This window comes from Dipodomys merriami, unplaced genomic scaffold (genome assembly GCF_024711535.1).
Source record: "Dipodomys merriami isolate MVZ:Mamm:240054 unplaced genomic scaffold, mDipMer1.0.p SCAF_2, whole genome shotgun sequence".
Taxonomy (NCBI): domain Eukaryota; kingdom Metazoa; phylum Chordata; class Mammalia; order Rodentia; family Heteromyidae; genus Dipodomys; species Dipodomys merriami.
In genome coordinates, this window is record NW_027203381.1 from 75,630,867 (window position 1) to 75,644,305 (window position 13,439).

Genomic DNA, 13,439 nt, shown 5'->3' on the forward strand with positions numbered 1-13,439 from the left:
TGAGCTCTTGCTGGTAGCCAAAGCTGAAGCAGCTGTGGCAGTGGCTGTAGCCTCAATACTAACAGAGTAAGTCTGGACAAAGGCACCAGACACGGCATGTGAGCAGATTCTACTCACTACCATCAAGAACTGACAAGGAACAGAAATCTTCATCCTGCTGATCGCAGACCAGGGACAACCCAGGAATCAAGAATCTGGTGTGAGTAGAACCCTGATATCCTCATTCCTTCTCTTGGAGCCACAGTGGGAAGGCAGTTCCTCTCCCACCACTGGAGAAGATCTCCATCTTTGATACAGACTAAGGCTGGGCTGAGTAGCTAGCTCCAACTCAGGCCATGGAAGGAAAAAATTGGAGCCATTAGCAGGTCACAGGAACCTGACCTGACCTGCCAGGCTCAGTTTCACCCAGGGGAAAGTCACCCCACCCAGGCAGAGGAAAATCCACCCGAGGAGTGACTTCACTGGGTAAACAGAGCCAGAGGCTGCCCTTTCCTATAGCAGCCTAGACAAACAATTGAAATTCAGTAAACATAAATGCTGAGAATGGCCCCAGGCTGGGCTCTGTGAGTGTCTCAGGAGCTAGCCTCTCAAGAAAAAGCTACTGTTTGCTGAAAGGCCTCAACCCTACCTAGAGCCTAGCCTCATCACAGCATTTCCAAACTAAAGGAAACAGCCATCTCCCTCTTTTGTGATACTCAAAGGAGATCTCCCTCCCACAGAACTAGCCTGAGAGGAGGATTGCAAAGTCCTGGGTAAGGCAGAGTTGTCTGCCTGCTCAAACAAACCAACTTAAGAAACCAATCAAGCCATAGGAAAGCCAAATACCACAAGCATACCAGAGACTTCACCAAGAGACTGGTTATGGAAACAGGGGAGAGACAAGATCTTCTCCCACCCCCCCCCCAAAAAATCAAAGAACTCTTTTGTCTATCTATTATTATTTTTTTAAAAAATTGTTTTATATTATTATTTTTCTTTTTTTCTTTCATAATTTTTATTTTAAGAGAGAGAGAGAGAGAGAGTGTGTGTGTGTGTGTGTGTGTGTGTGTGTGTGTGCGCGCGTGCCCTTTTTAAAAAATCTCTTTTGACCTTTTGGTCTTTTTTCTTTTTCTTTTTCTTTTTTTTCTTTTCATTTTCTTTTTTGCGTGACTTAATTGCTGTTCTGCTAATCCCCAGATATATACCCGTTGTTGACTAGTAGACCTTATCCCTCATTGTCTACATACTTAATCCAGACACTTATTACTCAATTCACAACCTCTTAGGCTTAACTTCTTTAATAGTAGTATTATTTTTTTATACCTATATAATTTTCAAGTATTCTAATTTTAATAATTTTTATTTTTTATGTATTCATTTTTCCTTTTTATGTTTCTCCTCCTTTCATCCTATCCTTTTCTTCTCTCAATATTATTTCTTTATACTTGCATATTTTTTGGGGGGGGGTCCAGTCATGGGGCCTGAACTCTGGGCCTGGGCACTGTCCCTCAGCTCTTCAGCTCAAGGCTAGCACTCTACCACTTGAGCCATAGCGCCACTTCTGGCTTTTTTTTCTTTTTGCTTATGTGGTGCTGAGGAATCGATCCCAGGGCCTCATGCATGCAAGGCAAGTACTCTACCACTGAGCCACCTTCCCAGCCCTACTTACATAATTTTTAAGTGTTTCATTTTATAAATTAAATTTTTGTTTTTCCATTTTTTTCTTGTTTTTTTTTTTTTAAATCTCTCGCCTATCATTCTGTCTTATCCATTTCCCTCTCTGAGATTAAGACTTGGTTAAATTCACTCTCCTTTTACCTCTCCACATCCCTCTAATCCTATTTTCCCCACAATTCTCCCTAAACCTAATAATTTCTGTTTTGCTGAATCTCTCTTGGATGTTCTTAGCCCACTAATGCATAGTTGTTTGATGTTGAATAGATTGTATCTGTTGGACTAGATTGTATATGCAGCCATTTTGACTGTGCAACTTCAGGACTCTGGTTGATGCTTGCCTTCATATAGGGTTCTAGCACAAAATTGGTGTTGCTTTCATACCAAATGGGCAGAACAAGCCAGAGAAACACAAGAAAAATGACAAGTCCAAGTATCTCAGTTCCTACTCAGGATAATCAGATGACAGAACAGTTAATGAATAATCCAGAGGAGAGTTCCCCAAAAGTTCTACAAATATTACTGGTAAACATGGTGAATGAAAAGATTGAAAACCTGCAAAGACTCAGTGTGAGCTTGTTAGGGAGTGAGACGAGGCAAACCAAAGATTAATACAGGAACTTCATGAGCAGTTGAGGCTAACCAAAAATTACTATAGGAATCTTGTGAGCATGAGGAAGGTACTCAAGATTTGTACAAGAATTGTGTGAGCAGGCTGAGAACAGCCAAAGAGAAAGAAAAGAATTGCAGGAGCAGGCTGAAAACAGTCAAAGAGAAGCACAGGAATTGCAGAAGCAGGCTGAGAACAGTCAAAGCGAAACACAAGTATTGTGGGAGCAGGCTGAGAACAGTCAAAGAGACAGGAATTGTGGGAGCAGGCTGAGAACAGTCAAAGAGAAACACAGGAATGAGGGAGCAGGCTGAGAACAGTCAAAGAGAAATATAGAAATTGTGTGAGCATGAGGAAGCTAATCAAAGAGTAATACAGGAATTGTGTGAGCAGGATGAGAATAGACATCAATAGAGGCATTCATGGAATCCATAAACAGACAGCTGAAGGAATCCAGGGAGACCACAAATGGAATGCTGAATGGAGCCCGTCAAAAGGAAAGGAGTCCAACCAAACTATCACCAATCAACTAAGTGATTTGATAGTAAACACTGCACACCAAATTAAGGAAGTAAAGAAGTTCATACAGGATCTAAAACAAAGTTCCAACAAAGAATTTGAAGCTATCGAAGTCGACCAATTAGAAGGAAAGGAAATAAAAAACAAACTACAAAGTCTTGACAGTAGGTTAGATGATGCAGAAGATTGAATCTCATCTCTGGGACTCAAGACAGCCTAGATATTATAGAGAAAGAACATACAACTATCCAAGACAAATCTAAGAAATATGATAGATCTATTCAACATTTGGAAGATACCATCAGAAGGCCTAATCTGAGGATAATGGGTGTAGTGGAGCACCTAGAGAAAGAAGTTAACGGTCTAGGAAATTTATTTAACAGGATCCTAGCAGAGAACTTCCCAATCATGCAAAAAGATAGGCCTATTCAGATACAAGAAGCTTTTAGAACTCCAAATAGTCCAGACCAGAACAGGACATCCCACTGTCACATTATAATCTACACAGGATCAATTCAGACCAAGGAAAGGATCCTTAAAGCTTTCAAGGAAAAAAGATCAATCACATATAAAGGGAAACCAATTAGAATCACCTCAGATTTCTCAGCAGAGACAAACAAAGCAAGAAGGGCCTGGAAAGATATATGCCATGCCCTAAAAACAAACAACTATCAACCAAGAATACTGTACCCAGCTAAACTCTCCTTCATAAATGAAGGCCAAATAAAAATCTTCCGTAGCAAAGAAAACCTGAAACAATATATCTCCACCACCCAGCCCTACAAAACATATTTAAAGATGTCCTACATATAGAAAACCAATAATCGGGCCGTAAAGTCCAGGAAACTACACCCAAACTGAGAATCCAAGAACCATAAGAAGAACCCAGTTGACCCAGCCCACAAGAAGGATAACATGGCAAGAACTCCCAAAAACCTCTCAGTCCTTTCAACATTAATGGATGTAACTCTCCAATTAAGAGACATAGATTGTCTAGTTGGATTAAAAAGGAAGATCCTTCTATCTGCTGCCTTCAAGAGTCACACCTTGCCCATAAAAACAAACATATTCTGAAAGTCAAAGGCTGGAATAAAATCTACCAATCAAACGGCCCCTATAAACAGGCAGGAGTTGCAACTGCATAGATCAACTAGATTTAAAAGACATCAACTGAATATTTTACCCAGCAGCATCAGAATTCACATTTTTCTCAGCAGCACAGGGAACACTTTCAAAAATAGACCACATTTTAGGTCACAAAGCAAATTTGTCCAAATTCAGAAACATTGAAGTTATTCCCTGCATTTTCTCAGACCATAAGGGAATAAAATTAGGAATCAACACCAAAAGCCACCAAAGAAAGCCCTGTAACACATGGAGACTTAACAACACACTGTTAAATCACCAGTGGGTCATGGAAGAGATTAGAAAGGAAATTCAAATGTTCATGATATACAACAAAATTGAACACACAAAGTACCAGCAACTCTGGGACACAGCAAAAGCAGTACTCAGAGGCAAGTTTATAGCTCTGAGTTCCTACATCAACAAATTAGAGTGATCTGAAACTAACAACTTAATGAATCTGAACCTCCTTGAAAAAAAGGAGTAAGCTAAACCTCAATCCAGTAGATGGAAAGAAATGATTAAAATTAAACCAGAATTGAATGAATTAGAATTTTAAAAATCCATACAAAGAATCAACAAAACAAAGAGTTGGTTCTTCACCTCACTCCAGTTAGAATGGCAAAAATCAAGAACTCTAACAACAACAGATGCTGGAGGGGATGTGGACAGAAGGGAACCTTACTTCATTGTTGGTGGGAATGTAAACTTGTTCAACCACTTTGGAAAGAAGTATGGAGGTTCCTCAAAAGACTTCACATAGAGCTCCCCTATGACCCAGCAATCCCACTTTTGGGCATTTACCCAAATGTTTACAAACAAGACCACACTAAAGCTACCAGCACAACTATGTTTATTGCAGCATTATTTACCATAGCTAAGATATGGAACCAACCCAGATGCCCTTCAGTAGATGAATGGATCAAGAAAATGTGGTATATATACACAATGGAATTCTATGCCTCCATCAGAAAGAATGACATTGCCCCATTTGTTAGGAAATGAAAAAACTTGGAAAAAATTATATTAAGTGAAGTAAGCCAGGCACAAAGAAACACAGGTCCCATGGTTTCCCTTATTTGCAATATCTAGTATATGTATGAGTCAAGCGGAAAAAGTCAGATAATGTGATGTTAGGAAAATGAATCCTTAGATAGGTATTTTAATTTTTTTTTCTTACATGCATGTGTTTCTAACGCATTTATAAGTTTATTTCTTTGTTGCTTTGTATGTCCCTCCCCCACAGTATAACCCCGCTTTCAATATATTTGATGTCAGGATAACTTATGGAGGAGATGGGGAAAAACAAGTCATTTAAGGATTCAGGTGGACCTGTTGCAACAATGAGAAGTACAAATTGTCATGTCAAAAAGAAGCTTTACAATGTTGGTGGGGGGAGCAGAGGGGGGAAGGATTGGGTGGGGGGGGAGAGGGGAGGCTGGGAAGGGAGGTGAAGGGTAAACAAAGGAGGAGGCTGCAATGCTTGGTAAGGAATGTATGCATTATCTTGCCCATGTAATTGTAACCCCTCTGTACAGTATGTTCACAAATAAAATAAAATTTTAAAAAAATTAATAAAATTGACATACCCTTAGCAAATCTTATCATAAAAGGAAGAGAACACACCCAAATAAACAAACTCAGAGAATGGAATCATCAACCCAGAAACAATCAAGATTCAGAACATTATAAGGGAATACTTCTCAAAACGTTATGCAAATAAGTTTGAGAACCTGGAAGAAATGGGCGATTTCCTAGCAAATATCCACATGCCAAAGATGAGTTAAACCAACTTAACAGGCCCATACCAAACACTGAAGAGAAATAGCAATAAGAGACCTCCCATCTAAGAAAAGCCCAGGACCAGTTGGAATTACAGCAAGGCCTACAAGGCCTTCAAATCAGAACACAAACCAATCCTCCTTCAGGTCTTCAATTAAATTGAAAGAGAAATTCACTACCAAACTACCAAACTCTTTCTATGAAGCTATAATAACCCTCATCCCAAAACCAGGCATGGACTCATCAAAGAAAGAGGACTATAGACATATTTCTTTGATGAACATTGATGCAAAACTTTTCAACAAAATTTTGACCAATTGAATTCAATAATCATCGAAAAAATTATACACCACAAACAGGATTCATTTCAGGGAAGCAAAGCTAGTTTAATATATGCAAATCAATTAATAAAATTCATCAATCAAGAGCAAGGATAAGAACCACATGGTTATCTCAATAAATGCAGAGAAAAAATTAGACAAGATCCAACACCTCTATATGATGAAAGCTCTGGAAAAATTAGGAATCCATGGAACATTCCTCAATACAATAAAGGCTGTATATGACAAACCTACAGCCAGCATTATACTTAATGGTGAAAAACTAAAGCCATTTCCTTTAAACTCAGGAATGAGACAAAGATGTCCACTCTCTCTGCTTCTCTTCAATTTAGTATTAGAATGCCCAGCTGCAGCAATAAGACAAGATGCAAACATAAAAAGGATCCAAATAGGGAAAGATGAAGTAAAACTCTCCCTCTTTGCAGATGACATGATCTTGTACTTAAAGAATCCCATAGACTCCACTCCCAAATTACTCAAGCCGATTCAAAACGTTGGCAAAGTAACAGGTTATAAAATTAACCCTCAAAAATCAATGGCTTTTCTGTATGCCAACAAAGATGAAAGTGTGGCTGAAATCAGAAAAGCAACTCCCACAAAAAATAAAATAGCCCCACAAAAATGAAATACCTAGGAATTAACTTAACCAAAGAAGTGAGGACCTCTATGATGAAAACTTTAAAAACCTGAAAAAGGAAATCAAAACAGAACTTAGAAAGTGGCAAAGCCTCTCATGTTCTTGATTGGAAGGATCAAAATCATGAAAATGACAGTACTTCCCAAGGCTATCAACAAATTCAATGCAATACCTATCTATATTGCAAGCTCATTCTTCAAGGGAATAGAAGAGGCAATCCAAAAATTCATATGGAACAATAAAAGAACCCGAATAGCAAAAATCGATCCTTAACAGAAAGGGTAGTGCTGGAGGAATATCAATACCAAATTTTAAACTCTACTACAAAGTCATAGTGATCAAAACAGCTTGGTATAGGCACTAGAACAGACTGCAGAACCAATATAATAGAATTGAAAACCCGGAAATGAAACCACAGACCTATAGCCACCAAATCTTCGATAAAGGAATTTAAAAACTAGAATGGAAGAAAGACAGATTCTTCAGCAAATGGTGTTGGCAAAATTGGTTTATCACTTGTAAAAAACTAAAGCTAGATCCTTATATATCACCCTGCACTAGATTAACTCCAAAGGGATCAAAGACCTAGGAGTCAAGGCAGACACCCTGAAAACATTACAGAAGGAATAGGAGAAACCCTAGGTCTCCTTGGCACAGCCCAAAATTTTCTTAACAGAGACCCAGAAAGACAACAAATCAAAGAAAGGTTGGACAAATGGGATTGCATGAAATCGCAGAGCTTCTGCATGGCAAAGGACATAACTAGCAAGATCAATAGAAAGTCCACGGATTGGGAGAAGATCTTCATTAGCCATAAAACAGACAAGGGTTTCACATCTAAAATATACCTGGAACTCAAAAAATTAAATTCCCCAACAACAAATCCTCTAAGAAACAATTGCTCAATAAATAAGTTGTCTAAAGACTTAGAGAGAAATTTCTCTGAAGAGGAAAGAAGGATGGCCAATAGACACATGAAGAAATGCTCAACCTCTCTAGCCATAAAAGAAATACAAATCAAGACAACGTTGAGATACCATCTCACCCCTGTTAGAATAGCTATAATCAAGAACTCTAATAACTACAGATGCTGAAGGGGATGTGGCCAGAAGGGTACCTACTGCATTGTTGGTGGGAGTGTAAACTTGTTCAACCACTTTGGAAAGCAGTATGGAGGTTCCTAAAAAGACTCCACATAGAGCTCCCCTATGATCCAGCAATCCCACTTTTGGGCATTTACCCAAATGATCACAAACAAGACCACACTAAAGCTACTAGCACAACTATATTTGTTGCAGCATTATTTACCGTAGCTAGATATGGAACCAACCCAGATGCCCCTCAGTAGATGAATGGATCAAGAAAAGTGGTATATATACACAATGGAATTCTATGCCTCCATCAGAAAGAATGACATTGCCCCATTTGTTAGGAAATGGAAAGATTTGGAAAAATTACATTAAGTGAAATAATCCAGGCCCAAAGAAACCTAAGTCCCATGGTTTCCCTTATTTGCAATAATTAGTATATGTCTGAGACAAGCAGAAAAGATCACATAAGATGATGTTAGGTGAAATGAACCCCAAGATAAGGACACAAGTGGGTTTTTTCTTTCTTGCTATTGTTTTAACATATTTATAAGGTGATTTTTTGTTTCTTTGTATGTTTTTCCCTCACGATATAACCCCTGTTTTCACTGAGTTTGATGTATAATTTGGGGAGCAGAAGGGAAAAAACAGTTTAAATAAGGATACAGGTTGACCCATTGAAACAATGAAATGTACAAGATGCTATGTCAAAAAAAGAACTTTACAATTCAGGTCAGGGTGAGGGGGGTTGGGGAGGCTTGGGGGTTTGGGGTGTGGGAAATGTTGTAGAGATGGGAAGGAAGGGATGGGAGGGGAAAAAGAAAGGAGGAGGCATCAATGCTTGATAAGAAATGTCCTCATTACCTTACTCATGTGATTGCAACCCCTCTCTCTGTACAGTATTTTCACAATAAAAAAACTTCTTTAAAATAAAAGAATTTCTCAAAGTTATCAATCTCTTCTTATACCCTAGAATGTGACTTCTTCTAACACCTAGTAAAGGGAAAGGAACTTTACATCTTTTGGTGGGGGCAGGGCTTAGGTGGAGTGGGGAGGAGTGTGGGAGTAAAGGGATAGTGGGATAACAAAAAGGGAAAGGGTCACAATGACCAATGATCTCATTACCTTACTCATTTCCTTACTCATGTAACTGTAAACCCTTTGTACAGCATCTTTACAATAACATAAAATTAAAGAAAGAAATAAACTTCAAGATATGGAAACAAGAAAAAAATAAATGTAATTTTTACAAACCTTAAGATAGAAAGTTTTTTAATGAATTATTCAATAAGCACCATATAATCACTTAGGTCCTTAAAAGAGGAGAACTTTCTGTGGCTGGGAGCAAAACGAAGACTTGATAAAAGGGAAAATTAGAAATAGTGCAATAAGGAAAAATATTAGGTATGCCGTTGCTGCTCCTGAGAAACAGGGCTGTGTGCAAAGACCTGAGCAGCCTCTTTAGGAGAAGCCTGGGTAACAGAAAACAAAGAACACAGTGCCTCAGTCCATCACCTGCAAGGAAGTCTACATTTTTCTCAAAACTGTTGATAAGAATAGCCTTGTGCCAAGCCAACTGGGGACTATGAAATGCACTGCTGAAAAATCAGCTGAACTAACCCAGACTTCTGACCTATAGAAGTATGAAGCTAGATCCTTATATATCACCAGGCACCAGAATCAACTCGAAATGGATCAAAGACCTCGGAGTCAAAGCAGACACTTTGAAAACATTACAGGATGGAATAGGAGAAACCCTAGGTCTCCTTGGCACAGCCCAAAATTTTCTTAATAGAGACCCGGAAACACAACAAATCAAAGAAAGGTTGGACAAATGGGATTGCATGAAGTTGCAGAGCTTCTGCATGGCAAAAGACATAGCTGGCAAGATCAATAGAAAGCCCACGGATTGGGAGAAGATCTTCACTAGCCATAAAACAGACAAGTGTCTCATATCTAAAATATACTTGGAACTCAAACAATTATATTCCCCAAAAACAAATCCTCAAAGTAACAACTGCCCAATAAATAAGTGGGCTAAAGACTTAAAGAGAAACTTCTCTGAAGAAGAAAGAAGGATGGCCAATAGACACATGAAGAAACGCTCAATCTCCCTAGCCATAAAAGAAATGCAAATCAAAACAACATTGAGATACCACCTCACCCCAGTTAGAATGGCTATAATCAAGAACTCTAATAACTACAGATGCTGAAGGGGATGTGGCCAGAAGGTTACCCTATTGCATTGTTGGTGGGAGTGTAAACTTGTTCAACCACTTTGGAAAGCAGTATGGAGGTTCCTCAAAAGACTCCACATAGAGCTCCCTTATGACCCAGCAATCCCACTTTTGGGCATTTACCCAAATGTTTACAAACAAGACCACACTAAAGCTACCAGCACAACTATGTTTATTGCAGCATTATTTACCATAGCTAAGATATGGAACCAACCCAGATGTCCATCAGTAGATGAATGGATCAAGAAAATGTGGTATATATACACAATGGAATTCTATGCCTCCATCAGAAAGAATGACATTGCACCATTTGTTAGGAAATGGAAAGACTTGGAAAAAATTATATTAAGTGAAGTAAGCCAAGCCCAAAGAAACATAGGTCCCATGGTTTCCCTTATTTGCAATACCTAGTATATGTGTGAGTCAAGCAGAAAAGGTCAGATAAGGTGATGTTAGGGAAATGAACCCTAAGATATGTATTTTAAATGTTTTATTTTCTTTCATGCATTTGTTTCTAACTCAGTTATAAGAGTATTTCTTTGTTGCTTTGTATGTCCCTCCCCCACAGTATAACCTCTGCTTTCATTGTATTTGATGTCGGTATAATTTGTGGAGGGGAAGGGGAAAAACCAATCGTTTAAATAAGGATACAGGTGGACCTGTTGCAACAATGAGAAGTAAAAGCTGTCATGTCGAAAACGAACTTTAAAACTATGGGGGGGGGAGGATTGGGTGATGGGGGGAGGGAGGATGGGAAGGGATGGGAAGGGTTAAGAAAGGAGGAGGCTACAATGCTTGATAAGAATGTACTCACTATCTTGCCCATGTAATTGTAACCCCTCTGTACAGTATTTTCACAATAAAAAAAAAGAAAAGAAAAGAAATTTGAAATAATATATTGGGGTAATTTAATATTGCTAGCCTTTTGTAATTTGCTAGGGAAGTAACAGTAAACAAATGCAACAGCCTAGAATATATTTTTTATTAATAATCAATTAATATTTATTCCTGTTTGGAGATTTATTGTATTTGGCAATCTATTGCATTTGGTATACATAATGAAGGTAGTTACAAAACAAAACAGAACAAAATCCTGCCCTGTTACTTTTAAGCCAGAGTAGTGCCTACTATGCTCTTTGCAAAGCCTTTAGATGTCCCTAAATTCTATACTTGCATCCAAATATGAGTGAAAAAAAATGTTTTTATGAACTGCATAGTTCAGTAATAGTAATATGATCATGCTTGAAAAGAAATATCAATAAATGTTTATCCCATTTCACTGTCACTTACAGGGGCTGTAACAGAATAAATTTTCATAAGGAGACATTCTCCTTCTGTCTTTCTCTTTGGAGATCCATATGACTATTCCTATGCGATGCAAATAAATCAGTAAGTCTTTGACATGTAAATTAGATAATAGAAGTACTTGTAAGACAGGAATACACCATGAGGTAAAGAAGGCCAGCCATATATACTTATACTAATAATATAACTTTAATAATAATTTGCTGATATGAGTTCTCTAAGAAAGCTTAATTAGGTGCCATCCTCTTATGATCTTACTCTTATATAACAGAATTGGTACCCCTAGAAAATAAGCCTTGTAAAATCGAATTAAAAAAAAGAAACTGCTTTCCCCCAATATGTCTGTTCTAATATAATAAAAAATATTGAATTATAATTAGTGTCACATTCCTATCAGACATTACTATCTACAGATAACATTGTGTTCTTGCCTAAACAAACAAAGCTAACTACAGGAAAATCTTATTAACAAAATCCTAAACATTCTGATATTGAGAACTCCATCTGGGTTTTATAGAAAAGGGACAGTTTTCTTTTTTCTTTTTTTGCGGGGGGGGGGGTCCGGTCATGGGGCCTGAACTCTGGGCCTGGGCACTGTCCCTCACTCTTCAACTCAAGGCTAGGGCTCTACCACTTGAGCCACAGCGCCACTTCTGGCTTTTTTCTTTTTGCTTATGTGGTGCTGAGGAATCGAACCCAGGGCCTCAGGCATGCAAGGCATGCAAGGCAAGCACTCTACCCCTGAGCCACCTTCCAAACCCCCAAAAGGGACAGTTTTCTAGAGGAACAAAATGATGAATGAAAAGAAAGGCCCTAAGAATAAAGGCCCTGCTTAGGAATTAGGTGGTAAGAGGACCAGCTTAAGTGAAAGCAGCTTGTAAAAGGGCCAGAAATATCTTAGGATTTGGGATAGAATGTGATAAACCATGGGGAAATAAAAGGAAGAGAAAAATGCTTAGATCTGCTTATTTTGGTCACTGTCACAAAACGAATGGTCTTATTTTTAGTGTCACCATGCCAAGAGGAAATCTTACTAACTTTCCCATAATAACTACACAGGTGAGATAATGTTAATGTTCTTTTTCTGAAAGTGCATTCTTATCGTTATGTAATCAAGTTTCTTCACACCTTTGCTTTTAATGAAATTATTTCAGATGCCTCTCATATTAAAAAGTATAGGGTCGTACTGGTGGGCAAAGTGACTTCAAAGCCCTAACCTATTCTCTAAGAATCTCAATGATGGGATATTTCTTATGATTTCCTCCCACTGCACCACACCTGTGTAAAGGGCTTTTAATCTGTATCAGAGAATATCACCTTTTTTATTCCCTGTGTCTCCTGTCTTTGCTCTCCCATCTACTACTAACATCAACATTTCTTGGTTGCCATTGAAACACAACAGCCTCTGAACCCATATCCTGTTTCCATGATGCTGTCCTCCAATCTGGCTGTGAACTAATCTTTTAAAAGGCAAAATAAAATTATATTCATTGTGTATTTGAAACCGTAGGAGAAACTAGATTTCTGATCCAACACAAAAAGAGCTCAGAAGTTGTCATTTCTGTCTTACAACAAGAAGAAAAACTGCACTTTGCAAAACTTTAATGACTATTCTTGTTCCTTACAAAGAATGGAGGTCACAAGACAAACTGATATCCTCAAACCCAGCAGGATCAGCATAACCAGAGACCTGAAGCAGAAGCCATTAGTCTCCATGACACTATTTGCAAATATATTTAAAGCTAGCTTCAGGACTGAACAAGACTTTGAGACAAATAAATAATGGCATTGGTGCTCACTGCTGCAGCACATACACTAAAAACAGAACAATACAGACAAGATTAGCATGACCCTTTGCAAAGATGACACACAAATTAGTGAAGTACTCCATAGTGTTGCTCGTATATGAAATCTATAATTAATTTATAAGTATAAAAGTAAACACTTTGAGATGGTATCCAAGTATACATAAATGTGTTAGCTGAAATATGGTAGATTGAGGGAAGAACTCAGAGTGTGTAATTCCTTAAAAAGGCTAACAGTTCAACAAAGTAAACACCAGGTACTCAAAAGAGGGATGGGATCAAGGGTGGGCGCATGTGAAGGAAGAGACGGAGAGGGGGAAGAATGCAGTCATAAAAT

At 38.2% G+C, this 13,439-nt stretch overlaps 1 non-coding gene across 1 annotated transcript; it reads left to right on the forward strand.

The window, feature by feature from the left end:
- Nucleotides 1-13,088: 13,088 nt before the first annotated feature.
- Nucleotides 13,089-13,194, forward strand: LOC138832644 (U6 spliceosomal RNA). Its single transcript, XR_011373599.1, has one exon. It is a non-coding gene; the product is annotated as a U6 spliceosomal RNA (small nuclear RNA).
- The last annotated feature ends 245 nt before the right edge of the window (nt 13,195-13,439 follow it).